Below are 14681 nucleotides of genomic sequence, written 5' to 3'. Positions count from 1 at the left end.
TTTGAGGTCAATTTTATAGTTTACTAGCTGACCCGACAAACTTCGTATTGCCACAAATTAACCTGTGTTGTACATAAATCATGAATCTCGGATGATCTTTGTCACTTCTCGAGTTTTGCAAGCCCCCCAGTGGGCGGCGCTTCCGACGGCGGGTCACCGGCAACACTCGCGACCGGCTCGTCCTGAATGATCTAGTGTTACTATAGATAGTTTTTGTGGTCTTGTTATTGATTAATGTTTTATGGAAGAGTCTCGAATTTCTCGAGTTGGATTAGTTTTTGAGTTTCGCAAAAATTTCTGTTTTATTTGTATGAGAGTCCATATCCCCCTACCACAGGGGTGAGAGGTCTCTAACTATCATAAAATAAATTCAAGACTCAAAAATCTCCTACATGCTAAATTTGGTTCCATTTGCTAGATTAGTACTCAAATTATAAGGAAATTTGTATTTCATTTGTATGGGAGCCCACCCTCTTAAAAGGGAAAGGGGTCGTAATACACCACAGAAAAAAAAATTCTACCATCTAAAACTCTCACATGCCAAATTTGGTTCCATTTGCTTGATTAGTTCTAAAGTTATGAGCAAATTTGTATTTCGTTTGAATGGGAGCCCCCCCCCTCCTAAAAAGGTAACAAGTCCTAATTCATCATGGGAAAAATGGTTGCCTCCAAAAACACCCACATGCCAAATATGGTTCCATTTGCTTGATTAGTTCTCGAATTATGAGGAAATTTGTATTTCATTTGTGTAGAAGCCCCCCCTCTTGAAGTGTGGAAGGATCCTAATTCACCGTAGAAAATATTTTTGCCTCCAAAAACCTCCACATGCCGAATTTGGTTCTATTGGCTTGATTAGTTCTCGAGTTATGGGGAAATTTGTATTTCATTTGTATTGGAGCCCCCCCTCCTAATGTGGGAAGAGGTCCTAATTCATCACAGAAAAAATTCTTGCCTCCAGAAACACCTACACGCCAAATTTGGTTCCATTTGCTGGATTAGTTCTCGAGTTATGAGGAAATTTGTATTTCGTTTGTATAGGACCCCCCCTCCTAAAGTGGGGAGGGGTCCCAATTCATCATTGAAAAAAAAATTGTCTCCAAAAACACACACATGCCAAATTTGGTTCAATTCGCTTGATTAGTTCTCAAGTTATGAGGAAATTTGTATTTCATTTGTACAGAAGCCCCTCCTCTTAAAGTGGGGAGGGGTCCTAATTCACCATAGAAAATTTTCTTGCTCTCGAAAACCTTCACATGCCAAATTTGGTTGCATTTGCTTGATTAGTTCTCGAGTTATGAGGAAATTGGTGTTTCATTTGTACAGGAGCCCCCCCTCTTAAAGTGAGGAGGGGTCCTAATTCAACATAGAAAATTTTCTTGCCCTCGAAAACCTTCACATGCCAAATTTGGTTCCATTTGCTTGATTAGTTCTCGAGTTATGAGGAAATTTGTATGGAAACCCCCCCTCTTAAAGGGGAGAGGAGTTATAATTCCCCTTATAAAGAGGGGAGGGGTCTCAAATTACCCTAGAATAAATTCTTGTCTCCGAAAACACCCACATGCCAAATTTGGTTCTATTTGCTTGATTAGTTCTCGAGTTATGCAGAAATTTGTGTTTCATTTGTATGGGAGCCCCCCCTCTTAGTGGGGGGAGGGGTCTCTAACCATCACTAAAACCTTTCCTGGCCCCAAAAACCTCTACATGCAAATTTTCACGCCGATTGGTTCAGTAGTTTTTGATTCTATAAGGAACACAGGACAGACAGACAGAAATCCATTTTTATAGGTATAGACTAGCTGACCCGACAAACTTCGTGTTGCCACAAATTAAACCGTGTTGTACATAAATTGTGAATCTCGGATGACCTTTGTCACAATCCTGAGTTTTGCAAGTTTCTGGGGAGTTCATGGGTGTTTTAATATACAAATTTTCTTCAAAGTAAAGTAGAAAATAACTCCCCCCATTGCTTAGCCTGATAAAATAAAGCGGATAGCATTTTAATATTCGCCATCATTATAAACCATTTCGCGAAAAACCTTACGGAAAATCTTTTCGTAGAAAGTACCATTTCGCAGGGGTGACCCAACTGAAGGAAAGTAATAGAGGTCAGTTGATCTAGGAAAATAAATAAACCAAGATAGAGGTGATCTCTATGGGGGGCTGCCCCCCGCAGTGGTCGGCGCTTCCGACGGCAGGTCTGTGGCGCGATCTCGCGCTGAAATATCTAATGTTACTATTGATAGTTTTTGGTGGTCTTGTTATTGATTAATGTTTTATGAAAGAGTCTAAAATTTCTCGAGTTCGATTAGTTTTTGAGTTACGCAAAAACTTCTGTTTTATTTGTATGAGAGTCCTTATCCCCACAGGGGTAAGGGGTCTCAAACCATCATTAAAAAAATTTCGGCCTCGAAAACCCCCTACATACCAAATTTGGTTCCATTTACTTGATCACTTCTCGAGTTATGAGGAAATTTGTAGTTCATTTGTACGGGAGCACCCCTCTTAAAAGGGAGAGGGGTCATTATTCCCCTCCTAAAGTGGGGAGGGGTCTCAATTCACCATAGAAAAAAATCTTGTCTCCAAAAACACCCACATGTCAAATTTTGTTCCATTTGCTTGATTAGTTCTCGAGTTATACAGAAATTTGTGTTTCATTTGTATGGGAACCCCCCCTCTTACTGGGGGGAGGGGTCTCTAACCATCATAAGAACCTTCCTTGGCCCCAAAACCCCTACATGCAAACTTTCACGTCGATCGGTTCAGTAGTTTTCGATTCTATAAGGAACATAGGGCAGACAGAAATCCATTTTTTAGGCATAGATTTGAATGGGAGCCCTCCCCTCTTAGTGTGGAGAGGGGTCTTTTGCCATCAAGAGAACCTTTCCTGGCACCAAAAACCGCTACATGCAAATTTTCACGCCGATCGGTTCAGTAGTTTTCGATTCTATAAGGAACAAACGGGCAGACAGACAGAAATCCATTTTTATAGGTATAGATTTGTATGGGAGCCTCCCCTCTTAGTGGGAGGAGGGATCTCTAACCATCATAAGAACCTTCCCTGGCACCAAAAACTTCTACATGCAAACGTTCACGCCGATCGGTTCAGTAGTTTTCGATTCTATAAGGAACATAGGGACAAACAGACAGACAGAAATCCATTTTTATAGGTATAGATTCCTGTGGGACCTTTCGATCGAAACGTGTAAGATAATTTTGAACAAAAATTTATACACCGTCCCCTTTTGCTGAGAATAATGTAGCAAAACGGAATTAATTATAAATTATATTCAAGCGTCTTAGCAGAATTCACGGGGAACTTGCTGTTAATGCTGTGCCCCGCTATTGAAGTTAAAATCCTCCTCGCATTCTAGATCCAAGGTATCCTCCTCCATAGGACCTTCTGCTCCAGAAGTCCTTTCGACATACACCCTCTCCGCTCAGTGTCTCCCTCCATGCGTTTTGTTAATGCAACGGGGTTTTTATCCTCTTTTTCAAAGTTTGTACTAAATGACCACGATGTAGCAAGTCGCGAGCACCTAACTCAATGTGAGCGAAGCTTCCTGTACCTGTAAAGGCTGTGGGAGAGACTCAGTGGGCAGCGCAGAACATCCCTACAATAACCGTTCCATTACTACTGTCCCGCGTTCCTTGTTAAGTGGCCAAACCCTTCCTTTTCCAGGTTTGCGACATATTTTTGGTCTCCCACATATCTGTGACGGTTGAAAAATATCGACCCATTTTTGTTCACCTAGGTCTGTACCGGGTATTCCTTTCCTAATTATTTTCCAGCTTGATCGTAGTATTGCATTTTTTCTATATTGCCTTACCTAGGCTGTAGTCTCGGGTCGTCTTTCATATAGCTGGCAAACCCCCGGGTTTTGAAATGAATGCTCCTGGTCAGACGCTGTTGTACGCCTCCCCAAACATGGGAAGACAGTCGCAATGTCACAATAACTGAGATTTATTTGGCCCATTTGTTTTATTAAGTCGATGTGCAACCAACAAACATACTAAGCATCGGGGTGATTTCGTCAAGATTTTTTTTTCGATTATAGTCACTTTAACAGCTCGGTCATTCGTGACTTTCTGTGGGGCTGGGATATAACCCGGGTCCTCGGCGTGAGTGATGGGAATGCTAGCTACTACGCCGGGATTGGCCCTATTTTAAAATCTATTTTAAGCTGTATTTTGAGATCAATTCTGAGCAGACCATAAAATGGTCTGCCAAAGACCAATTCTGAGTTTTGAGATCCACTTTCAGGCCTATTTTGACCTGCACACAAGCTCCATTTTGAGATCAATTCTATGATCCATTTTAATACTAAATGTACCGACTGAACTTCACTAATATTTTTCGCTGGTAGATCGAAAATTGCGCGGTTGGAGATAGATTAGCGTTGATATTTTTCTTGATAAAAATAAATAAATAGTAGAACAGCAAGGTTTGCTATATGTTTTATAAATATTTCTTTAGTTAAACGGAATAGTTTTATAACGCTGTGAAAATGAGCCAAAACTGCAAGGGGTTAAATGACCTATTCGCGGTACGTTTAGTGTTAAAGCTCATTTATAAAGTCCTTTTAGCAGTCAATTTTAAAGTTCATTGTGTATTCCTCTTTAGGGTTTATTTAGAGGCCCATTTCGAGTTCCATATTGAGGTTAATTTTATGGTCCATTTGAAAATTCATTCCATCGCATTGTAAAATTCATTTTGCGGTCTATTCTGAAATTGATTACGAGGTTCATTTCGAGATCATTTTTACTCGGTCCACTTCGAAGTCCGTTTTATGGTCCATTTTAAGGTTTTTTTTTGTGAGGTTCATTTTGGAAACAATTTGAAAGCCTATTTTATGGTTGATTTCAAGACCCTTTAAACGATCCATTTTAGGCTCTTCAGAGGAACCATTTAGCTCAATTAATGGTCTATTTTAAAATCAATATAAGTTTTCATTATAAGGTCTATTTTTTCCATTTTTGAGGTTTATTAGGAGGTCCATTCTGGCTTCCATGATGAGCCAATTTTGGGGCCCATTTTATGGTTGATTTCAAGCACCTTTAAAAGATCCGTTTTAAGGTCTATTCTAAATGCATAGCAAGATACATTTTAAAACTGATTTTGGCGCCTATTTTAAAATTTATTTAGGATTTCATTCGAATTCATTTTGGGAACAGGTTTAAAGTCTATTGTGGCGTTCTTTTTGAGGTCCATCATAAAATCTATTCTGAGGTTCTCTTTAAGGTTTATCTAAAGGCCCAATTTCCGTTTCACGTTAAAGCCAACTTAACGATCCATTTCAAAATCCACTGCATTTCTGCATTCCATTTTAAGGTCTATTTCGGAACTCATTTGGTCCACGTTGAGATCTATTTTGAACTTCTTTTTGAGGTCCATTGAAAGGTCAATTTTAAAACCCATTTTATGGTCCTTGCAAGATCCATTCTGAAGCTCATTTTGGGGTCTATTTTAAATTAATTTGAAATTTCTTTTTAGATTTTCGAAGTCCACTTTATGGTCCATTTTGAAGTCCCCTGTCAGATTTGTCTAGAGATCAATTAGAGTTTCAAGTTAAGGGCAATTATATGATCCAATTTTTCAGAATCCATTACGTTCCATTTTCTGGTTCATTTTAAGGTCTATTTTGAAATTCTTTTTGAGGTTAATTTTGTAGTTGAGTTTGAGATCCATTTTGACATCACTTTTGATGTCTATTTGGAGGTTCAAAATGAAATTTATTTTGAGGTCTTGAAAATGTAATTTTTAAGGCTTCTTTAACGTTTATTTTAAGGTCAGTTCAACATTTGGGCTTCAACATTTTATAATCTATTTGAAAATTACATTCCTTCTTGAGGTCTATTTTGAAGATTTGTATTTTGAGATCATTTTTAAATTCCTTTTTGAGGTTTACTTTGCATATTGAGGTCTTCTGTAGGGTCCCTCTTAGGGCCAATTTTCAATCCCATTTTGTGGTTGGTTTCAAAATTCTTTAACGATCCATTTTAGGTACATTACGACGTCTATTTTGTTGCCTAATTTGAAGTTTATTTTAAAATCAATTCGAGATTTCATTTGAGAACAATTTTGATGTTCATTTTGAAGCCCTTTTTGGGGACCATTTCAAAACCCGTTTTGAAGTCCTCTGCGAGGTTTATCTAGAGGTCTATTTAACATTCCATGTTGATCATTTAGTTGCAATACCTTCAACATTTTGAAATCTATTTTGAGGTCCATTTGGGTATCAATTTTAATGTCCATTTTTTAATTTTGATGTCTCTTTCGAAGTCCTATTTAGTGACCGTGACCCGTTTTGTGTTGAATGTTGAGACCAACCACGTGTTTTTTGTCTTGACCTTGAAATGAGGTCAGGCATATACAATTAATAATGTTTTTTTGAAACGGTAGTTCTAGGGTCGGTAGAAGAAAGTAATGGTCTCTCTCGTTTTAAGGGAATTAATCACCCAAAGATTTTTCTCACAAGAAGGGGCTTGTTATACTAAGAAATGCTCCTAAAGACACTACATGCGAAAAACTTTACGTTTCGGCGCAATATCACACGATCACGTATTTCGCTTTTTGGACCGCTTTTTGGTGCATTGCCAGGGTCATTGTGAAGCTCGTTTTAAGGGTTTTATAACACAAGCCCGAATACCAAAAATCCGAATACCACTTGCCCGAATGTCACAAACCCAAATGTAACATTAGCCCGAATGTAAAACTAGAACACGCCCCCCCCCGCAGAAATCACATCTGTCTAGGGCTATTCGTTTCGATCTAATTGACCTCTAGTTATTTTTCCCTAGTCCTCGCATCAAGTTACCTTTATAAAATAAAGTCGCCCAGGTAGCTTCGAGGTACGATGCTGGTCTAACAGTCTAAGCCAGTTGTCGTATTTTCGAATCTCGGTTAGTCGGTGCTTGCTAGATAGAGTCAATACGTTGCTCTGGCCCCGTAATTTTCCTGCATTCTAACAGCCAGCTGCGAAGTCTGTCGATAAAGAAGGATAATGTCTAAAGACGGTATAAATCCAAGGCTTTGCTTTTTTTTATAAAATAAAAAGAGCGAAAGCGCTTTTTTGGCTTTCATACTCAACAAACGGTGTTTACAAATTACTTACTATAACTTTAATATTATTTGTCGCCAATAATAAAAATTAAATTGACATCAATTCAATATCGTAACGAATTATTTCTGCTTTGTCGTTATTACGCTGTAAGATTTCAATCACTTGACTAGAGTTAGCTGATTTTCGAGCTCAGCAATTTTTGAACTTTTGATTTTGGTTAAGCGAGATATGAGTTATGCTTAGTTATGTCTACTGACCATTAGTTAGTTTTCCCTAGTCCTTGCCTCGATTTGTACGATTACAATGAATTTTACTGTTTACAATACTTTATGCTGTAGCTTCACTGTACCGTTCTTGGAAAATTTTTCATTTAATTTGGCAACAATGCAAATTGTTTCGAAGCAAATGGCTGCCGGAAATCATCTCTATCTAAGGTCCAATCCTTGGTAGATTGAGTTATTTTTCGATACAAGTTGTGCCTCTTCCTCCGTCTACTGTAGATACCACTGATCGAGAAGTTTACTCTGATTCGTTTTATTGACGGGCACGGGACGACGACACTATGCAGGCGCTTGCGACTTGCGCTGTTCGCCTCCTCGTTGTTTTTATGCCTTGACTTTGAATGAGGTCAGGCATACAATTAAGTTTTTTTAACGGTAGATTTTACAATTGACAGAGGGAGCGATAGAAGACAGTAATGAAACAAAGAGTCGATAGGATCTATCGCCCATATATCTTGACAATAAACTTGTTTATGTAGGTGTACTGACCTCTAGTACTTTCCTAATATGAGCGATGAATGCAGCTTGAAAATCATAATAGTTCGAAGTCTGTCAAATTCATTGTCATCATTCTTTTCACAAACATAAAATACTAATAATCCGAAAGCCTACAATTTTATTTGCAGAATTTACCTTAAATTTCATTGTAACGTCATTGTAAAATAGTGTAAAACTTACAGTGAATGTACCACAAAGTTCACTGTTTTTGGTTTTTATTTGTATGGGAAAAAGCCGAAAAATTTAGTGTAACATCACTTAATCCCCCCCTTATTCGCCGTAAAATTGGCGGTTTTCATTAAAATTTACTGTGAAAACAGCGATATTCATGGTAACTTCAGTGTAACTTTTACAAAGATTTTCACTGTTTCAATGTGATTTTTCGAAGTTTTTCAATGTTTGTAATAGGGAAATTTTATTTTTTTTCGCTATACATTTTTATTCGGGGTGTGCAGACATTTTGCTACCCACACACTCGCGCAAGCACGCCCTCATATTGTCTTCCTGCGTAGCTTATTCGCGAGTCAAAAAACTCATAAGCAATCAGCTGCCCGTGAAGTTAATGAAGAAATGTGATACAAATTTTGCATTACTTTTCCATTTCTTCGTCATCTTCGCCCTCGATTTTATTCATGGGCAGGAGTGCGAACCTTTGCGAGTAATTGGTATCAGCAGCTCGGGCTTCAACCACGAACGAGAGCGATGACCGTAGCTGTTAGCTAAACACACACTCGGAAAAACTCGTTGCAGTACATAATAAATAAATAAGAGCGAGGGTGCTAAAGAATGAATACGCGTCTGTGAGGAAATTAGGCCACACGAGTGTGGGCTTCGCAACACCGATCCGAGAGCAAAGCCTGGGTGCTACACTCCGTGTAAACTTAACCTTCTGTTTTTATACAACAGACTTCGCAGCCAGCCAATTCTGCAACCTTGCGGTTACGGTGCTCCTAATGTTACATTCGGACTTGTGTTACATTCGGGCATCTGTTATTCGGGTTAGTGGTATTCGGGCTAATGTTATAGAATCCGTTTTGAGACCTATTTTCAATTAATTTTGAGGTCCATTTTGCTTTCCATCGTGTCCAACGTGAGAAACCGTGACTTGCATGCCATAATTATCATTTTATCGTAGTGGGAGGGGAATTGTAGTTAGGAAGTGGGAAGCTGCTTCCGGATATTGTGATATTTTCTAGAAATTTAACAGAGCCTACTGTCCAGTCCCACAAACACGAAGCTAACCAATTGAAGTTGTTTCATAAGGTTCTGAAAAGACGGTTTCAGTCGTTGCTGGTCGGATTGGTTTATAATCCATTCTAGCGTCCTTGCAGACCTTGTTATTTTGTATCAGCGATTTTAAGTTTTGCCATAATGTGGTAAAACATCTCTACCCGGGTTACCAATAAGTATTAACATAACCTGTAAATCAGCCATTAACATGCTCATTAACATATCTGGCATTTTATACTGCATTAAATTGGCATCCAAAATTCTATTCAAATCCTTGTTGTCGGAAATCAGGTGTAAATAAGCGTTGTCAGTGCTATAAGAGGATTAGCAGTTAACTAGCCGTATATTTTGCCAAAGTAGCTTTTAAGTAGCATTTAAGGTGACTTAAATGCTTATTGACTTGCATTAGAAATTCTTATTGGTTACCTGGATAGTTTTATAGGAAAAGATTACCTATGTCAACCAAATGAATTGAATTTTCGTTGTATTAAAAGTGTTCAAATTGCTTCAGGCAATATCGGGTTTTTAGTTCAAATTTAATAAAAATAGTGCAATGAACCAAGGTAGAGATATGATAGGCAGTTTTTCGGAAGGTAATTCGTAAAAAAGTCTCTTCATGTTCTTTCACCTTTCCTATGTCTTGGAAAATTATTTTACCCTTTTTCTTAATCCTCTACCAGTCTGTAACACTATTCTCGTTGCTGGTGTATGTGTCTTGTGTGTATCTGTAGTCACTTACCCGTTTCACCTGCATGAAATGTATCTCCATTAAACAAACAAAACATCCTACTCTTCCCATTGTTTCCCCGCGCCGATACGAGCTACTAAACTCAACTTCTTCTCTTACACCCTTAACCACTACCTGTTCCTGCAGCAGCGGATCCGAACGCGTGGCGACTCGGCCGAATCGACGAAACCGACCACGAGACGGCCGTTTAATATTAGGCCTGGCGGTGCTCCCCCGGTCAACTTCCCCGGAACCCGAACCCGAACCCGAATCAGCAGCAGCAACAGCAGCAACGACAGTTGTGTCCACTTGGTCAGCCGATCGGCACTGCCGGCGGCGGTGGCGCCAGCGTCCTGCCGGGGGATTTGCACCACGGCATCATCGCACTGGATGTCGACTGGATTCGGCCGTAGGTAGACCGGTGAGGGGCACCGAACAGAAGGAGGCGCGGGTTGAAAAGCTGTGCTTTTGCCCGTGTTTCCCGGAATCAATTAGTAAAGTAAATTTAAAACAAAAAAAAAACAGATTACCTTTTAGCGCCTCTGTAATTTGTGCAGAATCCCTTCCGTTTGAGATGCAACTAATGGTATTTTACAGAGTAAAAATATATACTTTCTTGGCTTAGTTCCTGCGTTCTTTGTTGTACAATTGTTCGATAGGAAATATTTATATTTATAACGTGTAGTTCTTACAATGACGATGATGATGAGTAAAAGCGTTCTTCGGAGTTAATCAAGAAGTTTTTTCCCCCAAAAAATAAGTGCTCGACGAGCCCGGGCAAATGCAATCGTTGCCGGTCTTTGGCCCCTAGCATTTCTTTTGCTTCCGTCGAACGAGCAACACCTGACTCAATTCAAAGAAAATACTTACCGAGAAAGAGAGTAGAAAACCAATAAATGGAAGCCTTTTTTGCTCTAAATGTGTTGTCCCAATCAGACGACGACAAACAGAACTTACAAGAGTAGATGAACCAATAGACAGAAGAAAGAAAAAAAAACAAAAACCCAAACGTAAAATAATTAGTCGTAAAAAAGTATAGTTACACTGTTACAGATGATAATCTTGAAGCTCTTGATGTTAGAAGTTAAATTTAGTAAACCAGAAGAAGCGTTACAAAGAAAAATTTACAATGTGTTGACCGACGAAGGCGAAGGGAACGAACCAAGGAACGGCCTTCCTATTTTCGAGAGGGTGGAAAACTCAAACATTTCAGTCGTGTTGTACAATTAGCGATTATATCCAATGCGAAAGTGAGTAGATATTGAAAGAAAGGAAATTTTTCCTGTTGGTTTTTACCCAACAAAAGGACGGAACAAATAAGCAAAAGAAAGCCGAACAGAATGCATCCGTTGATATGATAGTTGATAGATAGGAAAATAAAAAACAAAACAAACCGAGCTAAAAAACCAAGAGAATAACACAACTTACTACAAGATAACAAAACGAATCAATCTAATCACAAAGAGAATGAAGTTAACTTCCAGTCTTAATTAATAAAAAAACATTAATGAATAAGAAAACAAAATCAGCAGCGAACGGACAAGTGAAAAACAACAAGCACAGCAACAACAACAACCACAACAACAAGGGACGAACAGAATGGAATCCATTACCTTCTTCTTCTTCTACTAAACTAGTTTGTGTTTTGTAAGTACAAGTTTGTGGACTGGTGAGTGGATTGATCGAATGCGCCTGTCTGCCTGTTGAATGTGGTTTTGAAGGAGTGGCTTGGCAATCTGTTGTACAGAGAAGAGCAAAACCTTGTTATAGGTTGCATAGTTAGATTAAAACCAAAACGGACGGCCGATGGTAGGTGAAAGCAAACGAAAACAAAAAACACTCGAATCCTTTGTCAGTCAGTGAAAAGTGCTAGGTACTACGAAACCGCTCTAGGAACGAATATAAGCAACGTTAGAGATAAAGACAGATAGAGAGACAGAGATTTAATCGTTCTAATCGAAAGAGTAACTATTATTTTAAAAATAAACCAGATACGTCAGTTTGAGCTTGTTTTGGGGTCGAGGATGGCTTTACTGGATGACACTTCCGGTTCCGTTGAGGCTTACAGTTTTGCAGCACGTAAAATCCCAGTAGCTGAGAGTCGAAATCCCTGCACCTGAATTCTTGGAACCAGGAGAATATAAGCGTCAAGTAGGCTTACTAGATCGCCTTCACCGATCGCACCAGGCGTTCCCAAATGCCGCCCCAATGGGCCAGGGGTGCCTGGAGGAATGAAATTCCATTTTAGATCACTACGATTACGTTGTCAAACTGTGGCACGTACTGCCGCTTTAACGGCGGCACTACCTTAGGGCAGGATATAACCTTCGAGCATTGCCGGGTATAGCCAGGTGTTGGTGTTCTAGGTAGGAGCTTGACGCGGTTAGAGCTAATGTTTGATGGTTCTTCTCAGTTGCCTTTCTCATTTTATACCCAATAACATTAGAAATTGGGCTTAAAATCGAAGATGCAAATGGACTTGAAATTAAGGATGACACTGGATATCTGGACTTGGGCACCAATTTTTATTTGAAATTGGGATTGACATATTTGGTATTACTCTCCCACGTTTTACTTTTTCTATGTTCATTTTTTTCCTTTTCATTACCGCTCTTAGTTTTTTTTCTTTTGGTTTTCTCATGTTTCGCTTTTTTTCTGTCCAGTGTTTTCTGAGTCATTGTTCCGGTTTTCTTCGTTTCCTGTCCCATTTTTTTCTTATTTTCAGTTTTTCCCCAAGCAACAATGTGAGTTTTATTGTACTCTTATTGCAGCATTCAAGACCAATTTTGGTCTTAAATGCCATCATAAGAGCACAATAAAACCCAAATTATTACTTGGGTCCTCTTGTTTTTCAATAATTTTTTTTGTAATTTTCTCTTCCGTTTTCTGTCTTTTTACTTTCGTTTTTCCTTTTATTTCATTTACGCTTTTCCTTCTCGTTTTTCCACTTTAGAAGAAAATACCTCGTTTATTTTATTTTTGGCTCCCATTTTTCGTTTTGCTCTCCGATTTTCCTTTATTATCTTTCGTGATTCGTCTCTAGTTTGAGTTTTTTCTTTAACCTGTTTTCTTTTCTTCTTATTCCAACCCATTTTCCCATACCATTTTGTCCTATCTCTCTCCTTTTATAAGCAGTTTGACCTCTTTTTCCTTTCTCACCCTACTAGTATTTCCTCTATCGGTTTGCTTTCTCTCTCACTGTTCTTTTTCTACCTTTGGATTTCTCTGGTTTTGCATTCCATTTTCCCTTCTTGTCTCGTTTTTCCTCTTTTTCTTCTCCGTTTGCCTATCTTTTCTATCACGTTTGTTTTTCTTTTCTGTTCCGCCTTCATCTACTCCTTTTCTCTCCCGCTTTTCCATTTTAAAGCCCTCGTTTTCCACCCTTTTTGTCCTGATTTTACGCTTGTTCAAATCTCTTCTGTTCCGGTTTTCCAATTTTTTTCCTTTTTTTCAATTTTTGTTTTTCCTCTTTTTCAGTCTTGTTTTTTTTGTTTTCTTTTCCGTTAACCCTTTTTAAATTATTTTGTTTTCGTCTGTTCCGTTCTTCCTCCAATTGTGTTCTGCAGTTCTTCTTTTTCTGCCACTTTTTGTATTTTATCTCGTTTCTCTTCTGTTTTTATTTTTTGTCCACAAAAGAGTCCTCGTTTCTCAAATTTGCTGCTCCCGTATTTTCTCCTTTTTTCTATTTCGTTTTTCTCCCGTATTTTCTCATTTTCTTTTCCTACTTTTCTGTCCCGTTATTTTCTTTTTTTGTTTCATTTTTTCACCTTTTCTGTCCGGTTAGTCCTCACTTTACTTCTCGTTTTCCTTGTGTTTTCATCTTTTCCGCTTTCTACTTTTTTGTTCTTTTTACGTCCTCTTTTCCCTTCCATTGTGTCATTTCTTTCGTTTTTTACATCTGACTAAGTTTCAGGACGTTTGTCCAGGAACTGAAAAGAAAACGTCACAAAAACTGGATAAAAAGAAAGTCAACCGATAAATAAAACGAGGAAAACGAAGACAGAAAAAATGTAAAGGAGAGATTCTTCTCTCTAGCGAAAGGTACAGAAAGAGGAAAACGTGATAGGGAATGTGGAAAAACTTGAGAGAAAAAGAGGAATAACGAGAAAAGAAAAGGGAAAATGGAAAACAAAACAAGTGAAAGTAAAAGAGAAAATAATCGCGAGAGCGTCTTCCCGTCGTTTTCTCTCTCGCTTAAGCCCTCTGTTTCCTCTTTCTCTTGATTTTCTTGTACCGTTTTTCACCTTTTCCGTTTTTTGTTTTCTGTTCCATCAACCCAATTTTAATTGTTTTGCTTTCGTCTGTTCCGTTATTACTCTTATTCTTTTTCTATTTTATCTAGTTTTGCTTCCGTCTTAACTCCGTTTACTCATGAAAAAGAGGAAGTTTCCTGTTCTCGTTTTTTCTCCTTTCCGTTTTCCTTTTTTCCATTTTTTCACCTTATCTGTCCGGTTCGTCCACACTTTACTTCTCGTTTTCCCCGTATTGCTTATCGTTTCTTCTTTTCTTCTTTTCTGCTTTCTAAAAAAAGAAAAACGGGGAACAGAAGAAAATTGAGAGATACAATGAAAACGAAAGACAAAAAGAAACGGAAAAGTCAACGTTGCAGAAAAGGAGGTTAACATGAAGAACGGAACAAACGAAAACGGAATAGAAAAGAAGTTTATATACGAAACAGGATTCAAATGAGAAACTGAATCAATAAGGCCTCTTGCAACTTTTTTTTTTTTTTGAGTGGTTTTAACCCAAAGGGTCATTCACCACAACCTTCTTGCAACTTGGTCACGCTGGTCTTTTAAGCTTTGAACTGGTCGAAGTGTAATTCTAGGCCTCCATACCAAAAATATGAATTATGGTAAACGTACATTATGGCTCCCGTCCATT

The 14681-nt window shown here is 38.5% G+C and overlaps 1 protein-coding gene across 4 annotated transcripts in view; it reads left to right on the top strand.

Annotated features, from left to right (window-relative positions):
• Positions 1–11784, top strand: part of LOC128732619 (uncharacterized) — a 201479-nt gene extending 189695 nt beyond the window's left edge. For 3 of the 4 annotated variants that reach the window (XM_053825910.1, XM_053825909.1, XM_053825907.1), the window contains one exon: positions 9945–11784. The gene's annotated coding sequence lies outside the window, so the exon portion shown is untranslated. The remainder of the gene's footprint in view (positions 1–9944) is intronic. The other variant, XM_053825908.1, reaches the window with a different exon arrangement.
• The last annotated feature ends 2897 nt before the right edge of the window (positions 11785–14681 follow it).

The sequence above is a fragment of the Sabethes cyaneus genome, chromosome 1, assembly GCF_943734655.1.
Source record: "Sabethes cyaneus chromosome 1, idSabCyanKW18_F2, whole genome shotgun sequence".
NCBI classification, from domain to species: domain Eukaryota; kingdom Metazoa; phylum Arthropoda; class Insecta; order Diptera; family Culicidae; genus Sabethes; species Sabethes cyaneus.
The sequence above is the reverse complement of the archived record's forward strand: the minus strand, read 5'-3'. Positions and strand labels throughout refer to the sequence as shown.